Genomic DNA, 12380 nt, shown 5'->3' with positions numbered 1-12380 from the left:
GTGAAAAAGAGATTGTACCTATTTACAATTCCTCCCCATGGGACAGGGTTAGACACCAGGGTCGTTTTTTAACGTGGAGAAAAGTAACAAATTTAAAATTGTCTCAGTCGTGAAGGATTGCTCCTCCACTTAGAGAGAACAAGAAATTTAAGTGTAGCATCTGAAGCACAGATACTACACTTTAATCTTGCCCCGAAGGCCAATAGAGAGATTGTAGAGAAGAGAAGGAGACACTCTCATTAGATTTCGAACTAGGTTTAATACTCTGTCGAAGCAGGAAATGGTGCCTCGAGCGGCATGTCCACAGATGCCAAAAACAGTATTACATTTTAGAGCATATTTGGCTTTTATATGGGTAAAGGATTGCGTGATACTTTCTGGAATGGTAAAATGATCCAACCATTTTTTTCAGCGACATTAGCAACAGATTTAATGTAAGTCTTCCATTTTAGGGTTGGAGTTGTCAGTTTTAGAAGTGAGTGAATCATCCCGATTACGGCAAAGTGAGAATCCGGGCGTTGACAGTGAAAAAAGAGAAGCTTGATTTTAAACGTACTAAGAGTAACCAGCCACAATTTGCACGACCTGCTTCACTTCAGGAGCGAGAGAATCAGAAATATCTTGATCATTAATACTCTTCGAAGTGTTGTCATAGTTTTGCATCATTTACATAATTATTAACAAATGGTCTTAGAATATGATTGAGTTAACAAGCTCGTAAAAGGTGGGATTTTGTGCAAAGTTCTTTGGCTTTATCAGATGCTGGGAGAATCACCTCTGATGATGACGGTTGGAATAACAGTTATAATCCTATTTATTATTCACCAAAAACTCATTGGAACCAAGCCTCTGCACGGCTACTCTAGATTTAACGGATTGGATATAAGACTCTCATTTTTTTTTTCTAAAAGCCTTTGGCGGTGGTTGCGGGCAGTCCTAAAGTCGATTTTAGTTTCAGAACCTCTATTTCGTTGAAAACAATCGAAATAGTAATTTCTACGAGCAATGGCAGAGGTAGATTCAAAGGTGTATCATGGTTTGCTGTTTAGTTTCTGTTGGAATTTCTTTCTTTCTCTTTCTCTCTCTCTCTCTCTCTCTCTCTCTCTCTCTCTCTCTATATATATATATATATATATATATATATATATATATATATATATATATCTTGTTAGGACGAAATTGATCTAAATAAAAAGTTCTGTTGAAAAGTATAAAAAGTATTTTTCCTTGAATTGAATATTTGCGACCCTCGTCTACTCACAATTCTGTCCCCTATTGATTGCCCGCATAGAATTAATAAAATACGAGAGACGTTCTAAAAGTAATGCCTGTTATTTTTTATTCTACCTGAATAGATCAGAGAAGATTGCAAATTGCATTGTTATGATAACTGAACTTATGCATTCATGACCTGAAAATTTCATCTCTCTGTTGCAAATATTAACGGTGTGAGACTCTAGAAAAGTAATCCCTGTGTTATGTCAGAGATTGAATTCTTGGGAAACGTGCATTTAGAATGGTGGTGGCTATGTAGAAAATAAATTTCGGAGCACAAAAAGTCGTTCGTTTTACTGGTACCACTTCTATCTTCGTATCTCTTGAACTTTTTTTTAGTTAAAACACACAAGAGGCTTTAGTTTTGGAACTACCCGCGTATGACAAAACGCGCTCCGGACGCCCATGTACAGCCATCGTTCACCATTGACAAAAATGCACTGAGAATGGTAAATACGTAGAAAAATAAATTCTGGAGGTCGCATGTTCTAATGGTACTGCTCTCGTTTTCGTAGTTCTTCAAATTTTTTAGTTAAAATAATAGGAGGCTTTACTTTTGGAAAAACTCTCGTAGTTCTTTGCTGCACGGTGCTGTACGTTTTGCAGGAATATCGTGTATAGTTTTGTGTACAAAGACAGAAAATAAGAATATCCTCAATAAATTACATAAAACACTTGATGAACAAAAACCAAGAATAAAAGAGTTTTTTTTTATGTTGATAGAAATAAAAATCAAATACGAGCAGAATTGGAATTATTTCAAAATTTTCATTCTCTGATTGTTTTACCAAGGTCTTTAAGAGATTAGTCTACCCTACTATTCAACCAATAGGGATTATTACCAGTAATTTTGCAGCTTTATGTCAGAGATTCGTCATTGAATTCTTGGTAAAGGTGCATTTAGAATGGTGGTGACTATGTAGAAAATAAATTCCGAGGCACAAAAGGTCGAACTTGAATACGCCATGTCAAACCCAGGGTCTATATTGGTAGTTGTTAGCACACAGGCTTCACATTCTAGCTTTCAACATTTGTATTCCCAAGCGATCACCCATATAAGCATCGCTCAATCTCACCGTTGTTTAACTTCAATGCCCCGGCAATAGCCAGTGTTTCGAGTGAGTTATAGCCGTAAACGAAAAATAGTGTTTTTTTTTTTGTTTTGTTTTTTTTTTCGCATAAGAAACATTTACATAGAATGCCTTTTTTAACAAGTGTTTTATGAGGATGACACGATCTTCGATCAAATTGTAGTATCTTTGCTCAGTCAAGGAAAGAGAAATCCTTCTAGATTGAAGCAATTTTTATTTTTGTCCTAATCTAGAATAGCTCTTCTTTCTTTCTTTTTTTTTGGAGGGGGGGAGTACGAAAAACAAACAAACTCGACCTTGTGCATAACTCTGCTCTTGTTGGGAAGCATGTAAATAGGGACTGTTACAGCCGAACGAAAATGTCGCTTATGGATGCAAATAACAGCTGTGCTTGCAAAAGAATGCTGATACCAAGGAGCATATATTAAAGGGTTGGCGAGGGTTAGGGTTAGGGTTAGGGTTAGGGTTAATCTCTAATTAATCAAACACGATCACCTGCTATAGTGTTATGCTAGAGAGAGAGAGAGAGAGAGAGAGAGAGAGAGAGAGAGAGAGAGAGAGTAAGAGAGAGACAGACAGACTGACAGACAGACAAACAGACAGACAGGGAGAGATGGAGAGGAAGAGGTGGGGGGATAAGATTTTTGAAATAGTCACTTAAGCAGTCAGCGAGAGGCACAGCTGGAGCTAGGACAGCAACATATTCTTTTCATTTTTTTAACTCTCGAGTGTGTGTCCGTTGATATTTTATATGCTTTTATATAGAGTGATGTGGTTCTCTGTTGATTAACTTTGTCGGATATATACTCGAGAGTCAAAACAATGAAAAGAATATGTTGTTGTCATAGCCCTAGGCACAACACATACGAGTGGCTATTGTAGGAAACTGTTACTTAGGACCAAGGTGAATGAATAATGTAAAATCCTAGGAACTTATGACGCAACAAACAGGCCGGTGATTATTATATTATAAGTATTTGGCATCGTCCATGATCAGTGTTTTGTCTTCAGCGCCAATTTTGTTTCATAAAAACTATAAGATCGTAAAGATCTGGACACCGTACACACATGGGTACCAGATACAACCACTAAGACGCATCAGACAAAATAAATAATACTTAAATAAGTAAAATAAAATTAAATAAAATGAAATAAATAAATAAAGAGATTTTTCTTGTGTTCTGTATTTCTTGTGTCTCGGAGCCGATTAACTTTCATAAAGTATAGTATGTTATATGGATGGTGCAGTAACCAAATGTGTAACTGCAGAAGAAAGTCCAGACAAATACAGAATGAAGAAAAAACATAAACTAAAACCGTGCTTCTAGAACTGCACACTTATAAAACTCTCTTCCGTTTGCCTGCTTTCCAGCTGACTACAATATGCTCGTCTTCAAGTCCAATGTAAACAAGTTCTCGATGAGTCGTTCTCCTTAAGTAATCCAATTTAATAAATTTACGCTTCTAACGATTACTATGATACTGTCCCTTTGACTACTGAACACTCTTTAACCCTTGTCCTCGAGTGACCTCTGGACCTTGATAAGTGGTGATTCCTTTGTAAAAAATATTGTAATAACGAAAAGTATTGAATTTCAAGTAAAACAAATGCTACCTACGTAATTTCCATGTCGCAATTAGTAACATATCAAAAAATTGCGGAAAACGATAAGATAGAAAAAATAATTATTAATGAAAAACAGTTTTCCATAAAGTTTAGACGGGAATTAAACTTTATCAGACATTTTGAAGTCGGAATTATGACGTAAACAACATAACTTAATTACCTCCCTTGTCAACTTATCTCTATTTTTAGTAAGCGTAATACAGTGATTTCACAAATTTCTTTTTTCATTAATAATTATTCTTCTACCTCATCGGTTTTCGTAATTTCTTGGGATATGTTACTACTTGCGACCTGACAATTACGTAGATACCATTTGTTTCACTTGAAATCGATTTTTTTTTAGCTATTATAACATAGAAGCACCACTAAAAAAACAGTAAAGCATAAAAATTAAAGAAAATGAATCATCATCATCAGCAGCAAAAACAGCAGCAGCAGGAACAGCAGCGGTATGGACATAGCTGTGCTTAAGTGATTAACGATACGGACTAACATCCTGGGTGTTCCAAGTTCGAATCCAATTCGTTCCACAGAAACATGTTCACTTATAAATGTTGACAACCTTTACATGTTCTCTCCCGTAAGTACCCGATGTTTTTTTTTCGGGATCTCGAGCAAATCAACGCAAACAATAATCATCTGATTCATACGAAATGAATGACTGAATAAGGCTTAATAGCAACAGCAGCAGCGGCGGTTTAACATCCATTTTACAGACTTACATGTGTTCGACAGCTTTTTAGAATTAGAAAAAAAAGGTACGAAAACCCAAAAGAAAGGACGTTTTTACTGGCTTAGTTTGTTTTACAATTCATAGAGATTCGAAAAAGGGGTAAAAATTCAAATATATAAATAAAGGTTATCAAAGGCAACGTAAGTTACTCTTCTACCTACCAGGAAAAGTTTTTAGTGGCTTTACTCACTTTAAAATGTTTATTCGGTTCGAAAACAGTGTCTAGCGTTATGTGAGAACAAGAAAAATGGCTGCGATTTGACTGATAAATATTCAAAGTTTTGTAAATAAAAAATGATACAAAATACTGTTAGAAACTCACCCAGTATAGGCCACCCTTAGTGGGTTTCTAACAGTATTTTGTAAAAGTTTTTAGCTTTAACTTATTTTCCAAACTTTGATTACTTTGATTATTGATGAGTCAAGTCGCGGCCATTTTTCTTGTTTTCTTGATAACATTGATAATATTGAATTTTTGCCTCTTTTTCAAATCTCTGTGAACTGTAAAACAAACCCGAAAGGTTTAAGGAAAGAAAGAATAAAAATAAGGATAAGGCGAATGAGTTACGAGGAACAAACAAAACAAAGAATGAAAGAAAAATATCGAAAAAAAGAAGATAATTGAAAAAAAAAGTGAGCAAAATCCTAAAGAAAGGAAAATACAAAATCGAGATTGGCAAAAGAAAGAAACAAGAAGAAAATTAAAAAAAAAGACAAGAGGAAAGACAAAATATGATTAAAAAGAAAGAAAATAAAATGAAGAAAATTGAAAAAAGGGTGAAAAAATGAAAGTGGAGAAATTCAGTAAAGAAGGAAGGAAAGAGTTTTACTAAATCGAAACATTTAAAAGAAAGAAAGAAAGAAAGAAAGAAAGGAAAACGAGGGAAAATCCCCAAAAAGAAGAAGAAGGAGGAAAAAATGGAAGGAAAGGAAGATGGAGCTAAAACACTTACAAAAAGAGTGAGAAAATAAAAAATATATACGTTGGAATAGAAGAAAGTAAACTGTCCATGTTATTAAAGTGGGTAAGAAGACAAAAAAAAAAAATGTACTTAAAAAAATCGCCAATAAATAAATAAATAAAGAAAGAAAAAAAAAAAGAAAAAAAATTATACCAAATTTGCGACCACGCATGCGTACATACGTAAAAACAGCGTCCTGTAAATGTAGGATCGGTTTTGGGACAGGGGTGAAAGTGGTGGAAATGGTTTGAACCGGACCAAAGTAGAAAAAAGTGGCGGAGGGAGGAGGGAGGTCAGAGCGTTGTGCTAATCAAGGGGACAAATTCAGGGAAGTGGAGTGAACAGAGGAATCGAGTCCTAGTGGCTTTAGGATTGGGAGAAGACGATAAGGGTCGAAATCAACTGACCAATCCGAAAAAAGGAATTTGAAGAAAGTGATAGTGGGAGAAAGAATAGGGGGGGGGAGGCTTTGTGATTGATTAGCTGAGAAATGTGTAGTCTCAGAGGAATTAGATGAAACATATGAGGGAAGGGGATTGAGGAATAATGAATGTCGCGTTGGGGGAGGGAGAAGTTAAAAAGCAGAGAAAGGGAGAAAAGGAAACAGAAAGAGTGAGGAGAAGAGGGGGGGGGAAGACGACAATGAAAAAGAAAAAAATGTACTTGGACTTAGAATAGGAGTGGGCGGTGTCGAATCAAACATGATTTCTAGAAATGGTATGATAAAAAAAAAATAAAGTTGTTTCTTGGAGAGGTTTTTGAAAAGGCACAAAAGAGATGCGCGAAAAAAAAAACATAAAAAAAGAAAAGAGGAACAGAGAATGATGGCGAAAAGAATGCAAATTGTGAATCGCGAATATTTAGAGGACAAACAGAACGAAGAAGATGGGACAAAAAAGAAAAGAGAAACGATAGAACATTGCTGAGCTCTAAAGAAAGATATAAAATAACAGAATGAAACATAGTTGTTTCGGATAAAATAGATTTGAGACACCCTGCCTGTTTTACTCCTGTTTTAAAAGTTCCCTTTTCAGAGGAATATATTATAGACTTGTGCCTCACCATTACTATATTTTTGCCGTTTTTTTTTCACTTGAGCACCTGCCCTAAAAAGTTCCCTGCATGTCACTGTGTTACTATGCAGAAAAAGAAATGTTGGTAAACGAATATAAAAGAGTAATGCTTTCTGTTCGAGTGCTTCACCCCCCCCCCGGCGTAAATACACCCAGGCAATCCGACAATCAGCTAAACACCATCCATTTATTTTGGAATCTCCAAATGTCGGAGGACTTTCTACTCTAATAGCTTTTTTCCTCAAACAGTTAGCCTTTGGAGTTCCCTTCCTGATTATTGTTTCCATAACTGTACCAACATGCAAAAATGTAAATGTCATGTGAAAAAATACCCCTATAAAGCTAGCTCTTAAGTTACAATAACCCCTTACGTCTCAGTTGCTACGCGTTTCCAGACTTTTTTGTACAGACATTTTAAATTGTCGTAAACTCTGGAAAATTCAGTATGTTATTGCTATACATCTTATCAGATGACTGGCCAATTTTTATGATTTCAGGTTCAAATGAGCAGCTACAACAGGAAATGCAATACACCCTACTAAAGCCTGATTGTGACAGATGGTGAATTTAAAAAAATACAATCTGGACGTGAGGACACGTTAGAAGAGCGATATGCAATAAAATTCTGTTTTAAACCTGGAAAAATGCCACAGAAACGTATGAATGCTTCAGACTCCTTTTGGACAGTGTTGCATGAATCGAGGATCAGTTTTTGAATAGCATAAGAGATTCAATGAAGGCACGGAGTATGTGAGGAATGATTAAAGGTGTTGGAGGAGTAAGGAAGTCAGAACACCAGAGTTAATTGGCCAAATAACGAATGTCATGGATAAAGACCATCATGTGTCTATAGAGACAATAAGTGCACAGTTTGATGTTAGTGTGGAAACCGTATTTGGGATGAACTGAAGATGCAGAAGATTTGTACAAAGTTCTTCCCAAGGATGCCCAGAGAAGGTCAGAGATTATCATGGACATCAAGACAATTCCTCACCCTCACTCCAGTTCAAACTTTGCTCACTGTGACTTTTGGTTATTCTCTAAGCTAAAGGAAAACCTTAGAGGTTATCGTTATGAGCCAATTGAGGAGATGAAAGAGGCTGTGATAAGGGTCATTGACATGCTCACACAAGAAAACTTTCATGGAGCTTTCCAGAAGTTGTTAGAACGATACAAGTACATTGCAACCGGAGGAGATTACTTCGAAGCGGACTAGAGTTTCATGCGTGTACTAGCAATAAAACTGCCCACATGAAAACAGTCTATAAACTTACTGAAGGTACCTCGTGCATGTTTTGTTGTAGAGAAAACACAATTGAACACGACTTCCGCTTACTTTCTTTAAGTTTTAAACCAATTATTTTATTTATATTGAATTAATCGGACTATTCTCGTCTAGATTGTTATTTGGGCAACATTTCGGTCGGTTTGACCTTCGACCGTTCTCAGGCATGTTGGTGGTTGTTTGGAAAAGAAATAACAACCAACACGCTTGTGGACGACCGAAGGCCAAACCGACCGAAACCTTGCCCAAATAACATTCAAGATGAGAAAAATAATGCAAGTTATTCGGGACAAGATAAAAAAAAAAACGACCCTGATGTCTAACTCTGTCCCGTGGGGAGGCATAGTAAATAGGTGCAAGTTATATAAACAATCAACCTGCATCTCAAAAATTCAGAATTTCAATTGTTTTTATATTTAAAAGTTATCAGATTTATAAAGAAATTGAGTAAGTTATATGAAAGTTTAGGATTTTTATAAATTTTATGAAAAAATGTATTTTCATCAAAAATATAAATAAAATAATTCGTTTAAAACTTATGGAAGTAAGCGGGAGTCAGGTTCAATGGCTTTTATTCGCATTTACCAAAATTTTCTAACAACTTAAGAACCACATTTATCATTTAAAAAAGCGTTTTGTTATCCACTATTTTTTTTTTATTAAAATAAAACAAAAACGATGTTTTATTTATAAAAGTTTTATTTTTTAAACTTTTGAATAAAATATATAAACATGCGATTAATTACTATTAGAAATCAAAGGATACAGATCTTAGAAAATTGTTTCTTTCGCGTGTGTATATATATATATATATATATATATATATATATATATATATATATATATATATATATATATATATATATAGAGAGAGAGAGAGAGAGAAATATTATAATAAAGATATATATATATATATATATATATATATATATATATATATCTTTATTATAATTTTTCCTAATGTCTGTCTGTCTTTCTGTATGTGTGTGATGCGGTTTATCTCAGCCTACAGGCAATCCACCCAGGCAAGTAAGGTACCGAAATAAAGCTTATGACCCAGTGGATGTTTTAGTGATATTTATATCCATGTTTGGTATACGGAAATACAAAACAAATGCAAAAAATGCAACAAAAAAAAATAACGATTTACTAAACAACGTTTTATTTACTGGATATTCTCCGGTATTCACCGGAAGTTATTATATCTCTTAGTAAGTTCGATTAACTCTCTCTCTCTCTCTCTCTCTCTCTCTCTCTCTCTCTCTCTATCTCTGTGTGACGCGGTTTATCTCCACCCACCCAGGCAAGTAAGGTACCGAAATGAAGCTTATGACCCAGGGGATGTTTTAGTGATATTTATATCCATGCTTGGATATATATATATATATATATATATATATATATATATATATATATATATATATATATATATAAACTTCCTTCTATTCCGTTGATTTCGAGACTTCCTTATATATATATATATATATATATATATATATATATATATATATATATATATATATATATATTTGCGGGCTGTTATCCTCATCTTTATAGTTGTTGTTTCACCGCGTTTCGGCCAACTCATCCTCTTGCCTTCTTCAAATGGTTAACCGCGACGGCATAGGAATGTTGAGTCTTGTATCTGCATCCTCAGTAATTACTGCCTTTCATAGTTGTTGTAGACTCACCACATTTTGGCCAACTAATACTACGGTCTGCTTTGAGTAGGATTGAACCAACTATCTACTACTAAATGCTCACCTGGAACCGTAGAATTTAGATGTACGAAGTTACTATTTGAGACATAATTTAGGGAATTTAGCAGCAAATTTCGTTTTTTAAAACAAAAATACTGCATGAATTTTTTTAAATTTTTGGTATATTATTTTTTTTTTTTAACTTACCACATAAGTACATAAAAAACGTTTTGTGCTATTTTGTTATTTTCTTTTTCACGAGGAGTTTTTAATATTAGAGCAAAACTAGAGAATCAGCAAATATTTTGTTTAAATATAAAAAAAAAAATTCTATCGGCTTTTAATCCAGAAGCCACTTCAGCAGTTTTGGGTAAACAGGTAGAAAATTTTCCGAAAAAACCGTCGTGAACACTGAAAGACTAGAAATTCCAAACGCTGAAAACAATTTTTAACGCAAGATTTTACTTAAATTTAATTATATGATAAAATTTATTTTTATTTTTCAAGGAAAGCATATTGATTATTTTTTCAACAAATGTTTCAAAGAAATAATTTCTTGTATTTGCTTATTTTAAGATGAAAATGTTGAATTAACTATGAACGAAAATCCAAAGATTTTTAAAAAAATTTATGGAAAGTATCTACTTTTTAATTTTTTTATGAAAAGTATCTGTTTTTTAATTTTACTTTTTTGGGGGAAAAGTATCGATTTTTCTAAACTTTTAGTATCTACTTTTTAGATTTTTTATAGATAGTATCTATTTTTTTTTTTCATTTTTCATAGAAAGTATCTATTTTTAAATTTTACTTTTTTTGGGAAGTATCTATTTTTTAAATTTTTATAGAAGTATCTATTTTTTAAATTTTTATAGAAGTATCTATTTTTAAATTTTCCATGGGAAGTATCTATTTTTTAAATTTTTATGGAAAGTACCTACTTTTTAAATTTTTTGCAAGAAAAGTTTCAATAAAATGAATGTTTTTTTTGTTATTACGACGAAAGTAATTTTTTCATGAAAACAACTATGGTCGAAAACAATTTTTTTTCGAGCATAACATCAGATAAGTAATTTTTCCTGTTAGCGAAAACATCGTCTTCTGACAGTGATTGCTGATTGGCTAGTCGCCTCGGCTTTTTCCGACTACTTTTCCAGCAGCTTATCGTAACATTATATCAAACTTGAGAGCAGGACTATTTTTCAAGTATTACAATTTTCTCTCTAAATATCTTTATAATTTATCATAATGTTAAAAATTGTGTTAAGACACGTAGTGTCCTTTTAGTTATTGTATATTCTAGTCCAAAGATGTTTTCCTTTCATTTTCCGTTTTCTTGAAAGTTTACGAAATGCAATTCCTGCTGGAGGCTATTGTATACGATTAACCGAAAGCAAGTTGCATGAAAAGTAATTTATTTTATTATATTTCTTATTTCTTAGTCGAAACTTAAATGGGAATTTGTTTGTACGTCTGTATATTATTGATTTTTTTCTTAACTAAATTGTTGATTTAAAAAAAAAAGTTTCTTATTTATTTCTCTTCCAAGAATAATGTATCGTTTTTGCAAATTGTATTGAAAGGCTTGGTATAATTTTAAGATTGCACAATTAATATTACAGCTAACACATTTATGAGAAGTACGTTGTCATTTTGTTGTAGTTTGCTTGAAGCATTGTGCGTAGTATGTAAGGTGTAGTGTTCGAAGGCTATGCTATATATATATATATATATATATATATATATAGCATAGCCTACATATATATATATATATATATATATATATATATATATATATATATATATATATATATATATATGAATAGATGTTGTTTTGTTTTGGTTTTAGCGATACGTTTTGAATGAATTCAATTATTTACGAAAGTGCATTTTTCCCTAAATGCGAGTTGGGAATAATTTTCCCTTTTAACCAATTTGGTGCCCCACATGAGGAGCGGTATATATATATTGTTTTTAAAATGTAATTATCCACTGACACGTGTTTCGACGTCTACGACTAATCAGAGTGGCTGTATCTAGCGAGATTCGAAATCGGGACCCAAAGGTAATGAGCCTAAACCCTTACCCCTGGACCATCCCGCCGACTGACTAGGTCAAGGTTTTCAGATATCGTCGTGTTAAAAAACTTTTGTTGGGAAAATCACGTAATTAATATGCTCGAGTAATTTTGGCCAATTAGCCAACCATGGCGTCTCAGGGTATAATGTAATGAAAAGGGATTGGCTGTATGAGAAACCCAGACTCATCAAACTCCATATCACTAGGACGCGCAGGGCGGTTTTTAAGCAGTCGAGAGCAGAAAACTCCGGTTGGAGTCGGAAGTCAGGACTATCCCCTTCCATCATCCACACCGCCCCAGCCACCTCTTCACTGACCGTCCGATAAAGAGAGGAGACACAATCGATTGTCGAAAAAAAAAATGGTTCCGTTTGAATAACTGTCTAAGCAGATTGCTTGTGAAATGAAGACATTGGATATATTTTTTTCTTTTCTCCCACAAAAAAAACAACAAAAAAACAAAGACAATAACATTTTTCTTGTAATCAGAATTTATTTAATAATTCATCCATACAAACGAAAACCCTAGATTACATCTAGTCAACTATTTGTCGCGTA

The sequence above is a fragment of the Euprymna scolopes genome, chromosome 15 (assembly GCF_053919585.1).
Source record: "Euprymna scolopes isolate OS-2025 chromosome 15, ASM5391958v1, whole genome shotgun sequence".
Taxonomy (NCBI): Eukaryota; Metazoa; Mollusca; class Cephalopoda; order Sepiida; family Sepiolidae; genus Euprymna; species Euprymna scolopes.
This window is presented reverse-complemented; position numbering follows the sequence as displayed.